The following is a 13,112-nucleotide window of genomic DNA, read 5'->3' on the forward strand; positions in this document are numbered from 1 at the left end:
CTCTCCACACTGGACTTCTACAAGGTGCCTGTCCTTGAAAGAAGCAGAGATTGTTAAACCCATTGTTCAGGGAAATATGCAGTGGTTAGCCCAGAGCCACCCAGGGGCAGGGTCACAATTTAGACTGTGGATGGTGAGCTGGTGTCCCAGGGAGCACAGGGTTTGTGGGGGTGAGGGGGAGGGTAGGGAACAAGCACATCTTTTCTGGTGAAAGCTTTTATGTAGCCCAAATTCACTTCACTCCAAGAAAGCCAGAGTTTATCGAGGTTTACTGTGCCCAGGGCACCAGGCAAGGGGCATAGGAGCCGTCTTCCCTTTCTACCACCAATCCCTACAGTGATTTCTACCAGGCACGGATCCCTCAGGAAGGAAAGCAACAGAGACTACACAGAAACACACAGTGTAAAGTTCATTCATTCAAATTTTAATAATGTCGTAGTCTTTGGGAGCATTCTAAAGACCATAAGGGGGATATTGACAGCCCTGGGGAAGGAAGGAGTGCTTCATTCATTTATTCACTCAACTTAATTTGTAATAATAACTGCTGCCATCTACCTATTATTGGGTACTGCATGCCAGCCCTGTGCTAACGCCTTACATGCATTACCTCATTTAATTTGCACAATAAACTATATGTGTAATTACTTTATTTTCTGCATTTTTTTAAATAGAGGAAATTGAGGCACAGAGAGGTGAGCCTGTGGCTGAGCAGATCTGAGCACAGGTCTGTCTGACTGGCTGGCGCCCAGCACTGCCAGATAACAAGACAGGCAGTTTCTGCAGACGTGGGACCCACGGTGCAGCTGGGTTCCAGCTAGAGGGATCCTGGATGGTTCTGTGAGAGGGATGGACCTTGAAATGTACAGAGGATTTGGCTTTGGGGTGGGAGGGGACATTTCAGGCCGGGAGAACATTCAGAGCAAACCATCAGAGGTGAGAGAGAGAGAGCGAACCTATAGTTTTCATCCAGTGGGCTTTGGGGAATTGGGAAGTTTCTTAGGTAGAATCATCATGATCAGATTCACATTTTATAAGGATCAGTTGCAGGACAAACTGGAGAGGAGAGAAAGAGATGAATGCAAGAGAAGCTAAGAAATACCTCTGTTTGTGTTTTGTGGTAGGCAGAACAACCCCTCCCTACCCCCTCAAAGATGTTCTCGTCCTAATCCCTGAAACTTGTGACCATGTTATCTTACATGTCAAAAGGGACTTTGCAGATGTGATCAAGTTATGGATTTTGAGATGGAGAGAGATTATCCTGATTATCTGGGTGGACCCAATATAATCACAAAGATCCTCAAAAAGATAAGAGGGAGGCAGAGAGCCAGACAAAGAGGCATGATGACACAACCAGAGGTCAGGGTGGTGTGATTGTTGACTGGGGACCACAAGTCAAGGAACGATGGCTGCCTCTGAGTCTGGAAAGGCAAGGAGACAGACTGTAGGAAACAGACATGTTAGACCCATAGGACCCTTTTTGGATTTCTGACCTCCCAAACTGTAGGATAATAAATTCTAACCTCTGCTTGTTCTGAGCCACCAAATTTGTAGTAATTTATTACAGTGGCAGTAGGAAACTAATAAATGTTCTTTGGGCACAAGAACAGAAACAGATTCTGGCTACATCAATCAAGGAAGGAATCCGCTGGGATGATACAGTTGTACAACAGGTGGCCTCACGAATGATGGGAGCCAGAGCTGCTTTGGCTAATCTAAATATCAGGAATAAATGGACAAGACGGAAGGGAATATTTATTCCCGCCTCTGGCTTTTTCCATGTGGAGGGATCTCTTTTAGAGGAATATTCTTGCTTCTGGCCTCTCACTTATCTGATTGCTGAGTTTAGGGAGGATGAATGAAGCTCAGTTCAGCTCTCCCCTCTCTTTTCTCTTTCAGACCTACCCACCCACAAGAACCACGTTTATGTTTTGCTCTCGTCCTCCATGCTCTGAATTTCCCAGGATCTGGCCCTCACAGGGAAGATTATGATTTCCCAGCACTGCCTGAGACTGAGTGGAAAAGATTGTTTTCTGGGGTTCAGTATTTGTAATTCCACTTGTCTATCAGACATAAAGGCGCATCTCCAACAGCATTGTCAGTAATAAAGGTGATATTTTGATCTCCTTCTGTCCTACTTCTGTAGCTACCTATCATTGTGTTCTAAACATGGGCCCGGCTACCCTCAAACCCAACAAATGAGTTCTCATGGTGCTATGATTGGAATGACTCAGCTTGATTGTTCCCAGTATCTATGTCATTCTACTCAAGATTCAAAGCTCTGGCTTGGCTTGGATCTCATGTTCACCCCTTGGCAAAGGTGGAGAGTAGCTTGACTAATAGTTCCCTCACAATTGCGGGAGTGGGAGAAGTCCTTCCCCCAAAGCACATGACGACAGTTTCTGAAATAAGAGGGAAGAGCCGTTGGGCATGCAGAAATGACAGATGTCCACAGCAGGGAGTATTGCAAAAGTCCAGGAGAAAGGGAATGAGGGACTGGCCTATGGAGGTAGAATTAATGGGAACTGACACCCGACCAGATGGGGATAATAATGTCCGAGTCTTCGGGCCAGGTGACGGTGGGGAGGGTGGTGTCATTAATATTCATCTCAGTCATTCTTTAATGGATTCGTTCAACATATATTTAGGGAGCATGTATTATGTGCCCAGCGTTGTCTTGGTGCCATGGATCTGGTGCTGAACAAGGAAGGCAGGGTATCTACTCTCCTAGATCTTGCAGTCAAGGGGGGGAACAAAACTCGAGTAAGATGGCAATTTCAGTCCTGGGATGAGGGCAATGTTGGGGAAGGTACAGGCTATGGTGGGAACACAATGGAGGGGCACCTGTCCTAGATTTGAGGGGGAGTGACATCTAAGAGACACGAAACCTCGAGGATGAGGAGAGTTTGCCTGGAGAAGAGAGAGGGGACACAGGGAGCAGCATGTACCAAGATCTGGAGACAAAGGAGTCAGTGGCAAGTCAAGAACCTAGATACTTAGCAGAGGAACGCCTCTCCTATGTTGAAATCCTACTGCAAAGGGCTCGCGGGGCAGGGGACAGCCACGTCTCCTCCTATAGAAGCTGAAAGGGCAGAATCTTGCCTGCCTTTCTGGCAACGGGGCAGTGAGCACATGACCCGGCCTGCCCAGTGGGATGTTTCTCCCCAGGACTTTGACCTTTGAGGGAGAGAGGCAACGTGGCAGGGCTGTTCTTGGAGGGGACCTGGGAGTCTTGCAGCAGTGGGTGGCCAGGGGCCAGTAGTGGCTTTCCAACTGGGCTTCTCCTGGGCCATGTCTTTGCCTGAGTTCTTAGCCTAAATGCTTTGGGTTCCCATCTGTGTTTGGAACCCACGAGCACCACATGTTATTCAACACAACCCTTCACTCTGTAGGTTAGCCACCAAACAGTTGGCATAGAGCTGAGAGGGGGTCAGCCTGGCAGGAGTTTCAACTCGAGAGGGTGTGGGAAGAAGCAAGAGGGTGGGAGGCAGGGCTTTCCCTTCCAGTAGAAGAGAGATGCCTCAGAGGGAAAGCTCCCTTGCTGCCTGCCTTTAGATGTTATGGGGGCAGGTATCATCATCTGCACTTTATTTTTTTAAGATTGTTTTAAAAGATTTTATTTATTTATTTGACAGAGAGAGAGACAGCGAGAGAGGGAACACAAGCAGGCGGAGTGGGAGAGGAAGAAGCAGGCTCCCAGCGGAGGACCCTGATGCAGGGCTCGATCCCAGAACACCGGGATCACACCCTGAGCAGAAGGCAGACGCTCAATGACTGAGCCACCCAAGCGCCCCTAAAAAAAAAAAAAGAGATTTAAAAAAAAAAAAGATTGCGCCCTGAGCCAAAGGCAGATGCTTAATGACTGAGCCACCCAGGCACCCCTGAATAAATAAAATCTTTAAAAAAATTGGGCCACCTGGGTGGCTCTGTCGTTAAGCGTCTTCCTTTGGCTTGGATCATGATCCCAGGGTCCTGGGATTGAGCCCTGCATTGGGCTCCCTGCTCAGCGTGAAGCCTGCCTCTCCCTCTCCCACTCCCCCTACTTATGTTCCGTCTCTCACTGTCTCTCTCTCTGTCAAATAAATAAATAAAATCTTTTTAAAAAATCTTAAAAAAATAAAGTGCGGATGATGATACCTGCCTCATAGGATCAAGAAAATATCAAATTAGATAATGAATATAGAGTACTTAGCACAGTCTTTGCTCGTGGTAAGCACTCAGTAGATGTTAACTATGACCGCCTGCATCAAAACCATGGGGCAGATGGAGTTGTCCTAGAAGAGACTAGAGAGAAGAGAAAGAGAATAAGGACAAAATCCGAGGAACCAACCTCTGAGGGGAGAGAGGTGACCAGCAAAGTAGTCAGAGGATAATTAGAGAGCCGAGAAGAAAACCTGAAGTTTCATTCTACCCAATACACTCTTTTTCATCTGGAAAACTCCTACTCATCCTTCAAAGTCCAGCCTAAACATCCCCTTCTTTATGAAGGCTTCCTGTGCACTCAACCCACCGTCTCACACTGTGAATTAGTTGTCCTAATGTTCTGGCTCCCATAGCATACCCTTCTTTTCTAGCACTTACCATGATTGATTGTGATTTTCTAGTTTTGTATCTGTCTCCTGCTCCAGACTGTGAATGAATTCCCCAAGAGCTGGGGTGCCCTGACTGCATCTTCCACCCCAACCTAGCACGGGGCTTGGCAGCTGGTGGTAATAACAAAAGCTAATACTTGATGATTGATTATCCTGTACCAGGCACTGTGCTAAGTGCTTTACATACGGAAAATCATTTAATCCTCATGACAACTTTATGAGGTAGATGCTACTATCAGTCTCAACTTCTAGATGAAGAACTGTCAGAAGTGAGAAGTTACTGAAACTCAGGTGGTCTGGCTCTCTAGCCTGTACTGTTACCTACTATGACAAGTTGTCTCATGTGTAGTGGCCACTGATAAATGTTTGTTGGTTGAAATGATAGAAGGAGTGTTACCAAAGCCAAGGGAAGAGTTTCAGGAGTACATTAGTCAGCTTCAGCTAAGTTATGCTGCAGTGACAAGGAACCCCCCCCCCCAATATCAGCTTATGGAAAAGTTTACGTCAGCTGCAGGTCAGCTATGGTTCTGCCATATATCATGGGTGCTGGCTGAAGGAAAAGGCCCTATCTAGAACCTTACTGCTCTCAGGGGAAAGAGAAAAGATAGACAGGATGCTGGAGTGGGCTTGCACGAGGGAGAGCTGATAGTACACATCTCTTTCCAACTCCATGCTCAGTGGGACCACATTGGCAGCTTGAAATCAGCCATGGTGGGAGCATTTATACTATGGAAATCGGCAAATTCTCTCCTCCCACCCCAAGAGCCTGCCGTTAAGCATTCACCAGCACAGCACTAGAAAAGGATAATGATCCTGGCCCTTAAAGCTTCTGCTCAGCTATGGCACAGGTCATGGAATTACCACAGGTCACACACACTCACATTTTACTCGTCAAAGCAAGTCTTATGGCCAAGCTGCAATTGATGGTACCAGGAATATAATTCTCCCACTGGGAGAGGTCCACTAGGAGGGGCAGTGAATTATTCGTGAATAATGAATAATGCAGTCTGCCTCTATGAAGGAGTCCAAGATGAAGACTGAAGAAAGCCCCTTGGAACTGGCCTTGAGGAGTTCATCCATGACCTTTAACAAAGGAGTAACTTCACTTGGAAGCTGGGGTGGGGATTGGATTGTGGGGGGTGAGGATGAGTTAAGATGCCTCATTCCTGAGGCTGTCTGGGGGAAGGAGGGAGGCAGGTGAGCTGGTAACCAGACAGGGTGGCCAAGTGGAAGGCAAGGAGCCTTCCAGAAAGAGGCAGCCTGTTTCTCTCAGTGGGCTTGAGTGTCATTTTTAGTATTAACCAATCCCTTTCTGCAACCGTGGTTCTTCCACCTTTAATGCCAGGGATGACACTAGGGAAAGCAAAGAATGAAAGAGAAATGGTCTCATTCTGAGGGTTCTAAAAGCATGAGAAGGGGGAGGGACCGAGGGGGGGGGAAGAATCTCAAGCAGACTCTGTGCTGAGTGTGGGGCTCATTGTCTATCTCATGACCCTGAGATCATCACCTGAGCAGAAACCAAGAGCTGGATACTTAACCAACTGAGCCACCCAGGCACCCAGCATCTATTACCTTTCTGGTGGTAGGGAGGGTCCAAGAAAGCAGAGGATCTCAGAGCCAGAGCCCCACCTCCACCCCAAGAGCCAGAGCCCCACCCCCACCCCAAGATGCAAGACCAAGGACTTGAGACACCCCTGGGGGTTGTCTCATGACTCCATGTGCTGCAGGGGGCAGCAGAATGTGTTGCTGTCCACTGTGGATCGGAGGATGGTGGGCATTGGTGACAGGTGGACTAGAAGTGGCCTCGAGGAGGGGACAGGGAGCGTGCAGCAGGGACTTTTGTGGACGGGCCTGCATGCCTTCTTGGGAGGAGGGGAGTGCAGTGGTCAGCAGCTGCCACTGCCATTGCCACTAGAACAAGCCCACAGTCCCTTATCTGACGCCAGAGCTGATTCAGAATTTGAATTCTTTTGGACTTTAGACATAGGTGATTTGGGACGTGTGCAGTGTGTTATGTAACACTGCTTAGTATGGGAAATATAAGCATATTTCTGCAGCAAAGAGTATGGGATACATAAAGGTTCTAGAGCCTCATATCGTTTAAATCAGCATGTCTTTTAGGTCAGATTTTGCTGTCAAGTTACTTTTGGTACCAAATTAAAAAGTCTTTCCAGTTCCATCCTCGGAATCACCCTGGCTCCTTCCTTTCCTTCCTTGCTCTCCCCCAGATCCGAAGGGTCAGCAAATGCCACCCATCCTATCTCCTTAACACCTCTCATGTCCATCCATCCTTTTCTTTCCATCCCTCCTGCTTCGTCCTGGTGCAGGCCACCTTCCTCTCTCACCAAGACTGGCACACCCACCTCCTGGCTGACCTCCTGCAGCCTCCAGTTTCTCCTCCATACTGCTGCCAGAGGAGTTGCTCTAGAATGCAAACTTTTGGCCCTGGCCTGGGTGTCCCGTCAGGATAGTGATGTGTTTACCTGAAAAATACCAGCAGAATTGAAGAATGCTAATTTCTTTCTTTTTTTTTTTATTTAAGATTTTATTTCTTTATTTGAGAGAGAGAAAGAAAGAGAGAGAGCACAAGCAGGGGGAGGTGCAGAGGGAGAGGGAGAAGCAGACTCCCCACTGAGCAAGGAGCCTGATGTAGGACTCGATCCCAGGACCCTGGGATCATGACCTGAGCTGAAGGCAGACGCTCAACCTACCGAGCCACCCAGGTGCCCAAATGCAAACTTTCTTTAATGTTCTGGGCATGGAAACTGATCTTTTGGAGTCCTCGAAGCAAGAGACAGTGGGCTCCCAGATGGAGGTACGGGGGGCTTGCAAAGTTCCACACTGACGTATAAGCCGCTGCTGCTTCCCACAGAAGGAGGGCTCTGCTGGGTGCAAGAAGCTCCCCCGTCCCACCCTCTGCCCCCCATTCTCAGGAGTCTGGCTCCATTCTGGCCCCTCCTGACTTCTCATGCAGGAGCCGGGTATGTGCCTGCCTGCTTGTCAGGTGCAAGTAATTTGTGCAAAACACACATCCCAGGGACAATTTCTCCGGCATAAGATCAGGCTTCAGTTTGCCTGAGGGTTCTTGCTGCAACTCCAGAATCCGGTGCCGACCCCCAGAGAGTCTGGTTGGTCACCTTCATCCCTGTTTCATCGGCTACCTTGGCCACGGCTGTCTGAAACAAATGCAGGCCAAGAGGCCAGCTCTCCTTGTGCCCACAAATGCAGGCCAAGAGGCCAGCTCTCCTTGTGGCCTCTGACCCCAGCGGTTGCATGTACGAGAGGAAAAGGAGGTCGATGGCTGCTCCAGGGTTCTTACTGTTCAATCTGCAATGAAAGAAGCGTCCATGAGGCTTTCATTTTACTCTTGGTTCTCCAAGAGTAGATGATCAAGGTTCTCCATAATTTAATGTTTAAAAAATTACCATTTATGGAGCAAGACTTTATATCAGGCTGTGTGTTCAGCTCTCTCTATACACTCTCACCGAATCAGTACAATCTTCCCGCTATGTCAGAACTATCACAATCTCTACTTTCTGGCTGGAAAAACTGAGTCCCAACCTGGCTAGTTGGCTTGCTTGACCTCATACAGTTAGTGAAAGCTCCTATCACATAGCATTTTCGGTTGTGATGGATTACTGTTTTCCACAAACACTTGATGTCCCTCCCTATTGATGTCCTTGCCCTCTTAAACTTAGCCCAGAGCATATGACTTGCTTTTGGCCAATGAAATATGAACAGAAGTAACACGCATGCCGCGTCCGGGTAGAAACTTCCGAGAGCTGGTGCAGGACTCACATACTCTCTCTTCCCGGCCTCTGCAGTTACAGAAGCTGTGCTGAGGTGGAGACTTTATCAGCCCAGGTCTCCAACAGCCTACCCTGAGCAGAGAGAACTAGTTGACCCAAATGAGCATCAACTATGAGCAAGGAAATTATTTTGTTGTTTTAAGCTCCTGGGATGTTCCTAGTTGTTTCCTACTGTAGCAGAACCTACGCCATCTTAACCAACCTCTCCCTCACGTCAGGTCAGAATAGAGAGGCTGGACAGGAGACTCTTGCCATGGGGGCCAAGACCCACTTACCATTAGCTCTGAGTCCCAGTTCCCTACACAGTTACCTGCCACAGTGCACCCCTTCTTCTGCGCCCTTCCAGGCTTCACAACCCCACCTGACCTGACACCCACTTTCCAATTTTTGCAACGTGCTTCCTGCTCTTTTGCCACTCAGACCACAATGCTGAGATGTGGTTTTCTAAAGAACTGGCTAAGCCCAAGCCGTCTGAAGAGACTTTCAGCTACTATTTTGAGGTCACTGTGGCCAATGCTGATTTCCATAAAAGCTGCCAGTATTCCAAGAAGATGTTAGCGGTGACAAATGCACACTTTGTTGGGAAATGCTGCACCCTGGACATCGCCTGTGAGGAAACGCTTGTGGAATGAACCAGAAGTTCTGTTGGAAAATGATGATGCAAAACAGAGGGCACTGGGTTGGAAGTGTTCCCAGAACAGCATTTATTGAGCACCTAGTATGCCTGGCAATCAGAACTCTGCTGTCCCAGGATCGGGGACTCAGATGAGAGAGACAAGTGTGAGCACAGGGTGACGATGGTAGAGTGTGATAAATGAGCCTGGCTGCCTAATCTAGTCATTTATTCATCTAATGTGTACTCATTGAGCTCTCCTGATATGCTAGGGGCTGGGCATTAAGTGCAAACCAGACAGGGACCATCTTTGCCCTCCCAAAGTTTATAGTCTAAGAGCCCTGAGAGAAATAGACACAGAGCGCTAAGGGAGCATCTAGCAAAGGCAAATAACCTCATCTGGGGTAGGGGCCTGCTTCCAGGATAACTTTGTGAAGGACGTGACTCCAGTAAAGAGTCCTGAAGGACAATGGGGCGCCTGGGTGGTGCAGTCGTTAGGCATCTGCCTTCGGCTCAGGGCGTGATCCCAGCGTTCTGGGATCGAGCCCCACATCAGGCTCCTCTGCTATGAGCCTGCTTCTTCCTCTCCCACTCCCCCTGCTTGTGTTCCCTCTCTCGCTGGCTGTCTCTATCTCTGTCGAATAAATAAATAAAATCTTAAAAAAAAAAAAAGAGTCCTGAAGGATGAGCAGGAAGGAGGCAGCAAAGAAGGGGGAAGGATATTCCAGGCAGAGGGAACCGCTAAAGCAAAGGCTGGAAGCATGAATCAGCTTAGCACATTTGCTAAGTGCAAACAGTTTAGCATGACTAAAGCAGAGAGTTTAAACTAAAGAGGAACAGCAGATAAGGCAAGAGACCAGGCTGAGAGGGGCTACATCTCCAAGGGTCTTAGGTGCTGGCTTTAGGTGCTTGGAGTTCACCTGAAGACAGCAGGAGCCCTTGCAAGAGTTTCGAGCTAGAGTGTTTATTAGTTGGGAAACAGGCTGAGGTCCTGCCACGGAGACGCCAAACTAACAATGACTTAAACAAGACAGACGCTTACTTCTTGCTTATGTGAAAACAGATAGGTAAGCCAAAGTGGGCATGGTGGCCCCACAATCATGAGGGACCCTGGTTCCTTCCGGTTTGTTGCTTTGACATCTTCAACACACAGCTGCCTTCTTGTGGTCCAAGAGGGCAGCTCCGGCTCCCACCATCACTTCTGCCTTTCAGCCAGCAGGGAGAAGCACGAGGGATGTGGAAGACATACCCAGGACTTGCCCACATCACTTTCATTCCCATTGTACTACCCAGAATCCAGTCGCATGGCTGCTGCTAGCAGCCAGGATGCTGGGAAATGTAGCTTCTATTCTGGGCAGACATGTGTTTCGGTCAAAGGCAGAGGCTCTATTACTAAAGAAAGGATGGAGGCTGGGAACAGCCAGCTGTCTTCAACAGGGAGCGACGATCCCATTTGCCTTTTGGAAAGATCGCTCTAGGAAAGGGTGGAGGCAGGTCTGCATGGCAAAGGACCAGAGCCACAGAAATCAACCAAGTGAGAGCTACTGAGGCCTGAACCAAGGCAGAGGCACCTGGGGTGGAGGAGGCGGACAAAGGCTAGGGGAGAGTTGGAGGTGGAATGGACCAGGACGTGGTGTCCAACTGTACTTAGACGCACGTCTAATTTTCTGTCCTTCTCACAACACTGTCACCACCACATAATCAGTGCTTATGAGAGTGTAAATGTAGGAGGCGAGAGCTGGGGCCAAGGACGACAGCAGTAATAATAACGGCTCCTGGAACTAGCTAGACTGAGCAATATCAACATGTAAAAGTAAATACCGGGGCGCCTGGGTGGCTCAGTCGGTTGGGTGTCTGCTTTCAGCTCAGGTCATGATCCCAGGGTCCTGGGTTTGATCCCTGCAGGGAGCCTTCTTCTCCCTCTCCCTCTGCCTACTACTCCCCCTGCTCATGTTCTCTGTCAAATAAATAAATAAAATCTTTAAAAAAAAATAGGTGTAAATATCAAATAATTTTTTTCTTTTTTTAAGAAAAATAACTGCTACCAACTGGTCCTCCAGCTGGTTTTTAGTTATTAATGCAGTTTCTTGTTTTGGGCATTAACTTGGTCTTTCTAATTCCTCTCTCCCCTCCTTCTTCCCTCCTTCTTTCCTACCTTCCCTCCCTCCTTCCTCTTCCCCCTCCTCCTCTTCCTTGTCCTCCTTCTCTCTCACTCCTTCCTCTTTTCTTTATCTTTTTTGGTCTTTCTATTTTCAAATGTTAATCTCGTGCAGGATTCCAAGTCCCAGCAGGCAGGACTGGTGGTGAGCGGGGAGGTGGTCACAGTCTGCCCTCTCCTCCCTGCCCTCTGGTGGGGAGGAACAGAAGGAAAATAGGACCCGCTTCCTTAGGTGTCCCTTGCTCGCCCTTAGCGGATCCCTTCTTCACTGCTTGTGAGGGGGCTGAGGTCCTGTTGTCATAGCTGCTCAGCTCATTGTCTGTAGACGTGGAGTGTGGGGCTGGGGGCCACGCAGGCCATACTGAGAAAGGACTCGGTGACAAAGAGCTCCCCTCCACTGGGCTTGGGCGTCCCCTCTTTGCCCCCAGCAAGCCTGTTGCCCCCATCACATCTGCCCTCTGTGGCCCCAGTCCCGGGGCCTGGGGACCTGGGCAGAAACTGTCTTTCTTCTTCTTCTCACCCACTGGCCACCTGGTCACACCCTTGGCCTTCTCTCTCCGGTGTGCTTTGCCCTACTTCAGTTAGGACGGGGGCAGGTCAGAAGTGCAGTGGCTCAGCTGACACCCAGGGGAATGTGAGGCCAGTCCCCTCTAGTGGTACCCCAAACTCGACGAATAATTTTCTGGGCTCTGCTCCACTTGTCTAGTGCCATGTACTAGACCACCCCGAACTTTGTGGCATAAACAACCATCAGTTTTACCAGCCTCGTGGATTCTGTGGGCCAAGAATTTGACAGGACACAGGGGGCACAGCTGGACTCCGCTGGGGGTAGGCAGCCTCCGAGACGCCTCCCAGTGCTCATGCCCTTGTGCGTTAGTCCACTCCCGCTCTGTATCAAGGTGGGTCTGTGTGGCTAATTGAATATGGCAGAAGTGATCATACGTTATAAGTTCGAGTCCAGGTTATAAAAAATATTGTGGTTTCTGCCTCTCTGTCTTTGGCATCACTCGGGGGGAAGCCAGCTGCCGTGTTATTAGGACACTCATCCATGGAGAGGCCCGTCTGGAGAGGAGCAGAGGCCTCCCGCCAGTGGCCACGTGAGGGAGCTTGGAAGTGCCTCCTCTGACCCCAGAGAAAGTCTGAGACGACTGCAGCCCTTGGCCGACAGCTAGACTGCAACTTTGGGAGACAGTGTGAGTCAGAACCACCCAGATATGCCGCTCTCGGATTCCTGGCTGTCAGAAACTGTGTCAGATGATAACTGTTTGTTGTTTGAAGCTGTTACACTTCGGAGTCATTTGTTATGCAGCATTAGGTAACTGATACACTGCTCCAGGATGTCGGTGCCCTTAGCTGAGAAGACTCAAATGGCAGGGGGTTGGGATCATTTGGGTGGCCGGCGCCTTAGGTGGCATGGCTCAAAGGCTCTGTCAGCCTTGTTGTCTGGAGGGCGGACATGTGGCCTGTCCATGTGGCGTGGCTTCTTACGGCATAGTAACTGGGCCTCGAGAAGGAGCGTCCGTAGAATAAGCTTTCCAAGAGAGCTGTTGGCCTTGCCTCTAAGTCAAGTAGGCTAATTTCCACTGTATTCTGTTGTTACAGGTGAGTCACTAAGGCTAGTCCAGATTCCAGGGGAAGGGATTTAACTGGTTCTCTCTTTTTTTTTTTTTTAAGCTTTTATTTATTTATTTGACAGAGATAGAGGCAGCCAGTGAGAGAGGGAACACAAGCAGAGGAAGTGGGAGAGGAAGAAGCAGGCTCACAACGGAAGAGCCCGATGTGGGGCTCGATCCCATAACGCCGGGATCACGCCCTGAGCTGAAGGCAAACGCCTAACCGCTGTGCCACCCAGGCGCCCCTAACTGGTTCTCTTGATGGAGGAGTGATAAGGTCACATTGCAGAAGAACAAGTGGGATGAGAGGTATGAAGGCCATCTTTGCCA

Source organism: Ailuropoda melanoleuca, chromosome 2, assembly GCF_002007445.2.
Source record: "Ailuropoda melanoleuca isolate Jingjing chromosome 2, ASM200744v2, whole genome shotgun sequence".
NCBI lineage: Eukaryota > Metazoa > Chordata > Mammalia > Carnivora > Ursidae > Ailuropoda > Ailuropoda melanoleuca.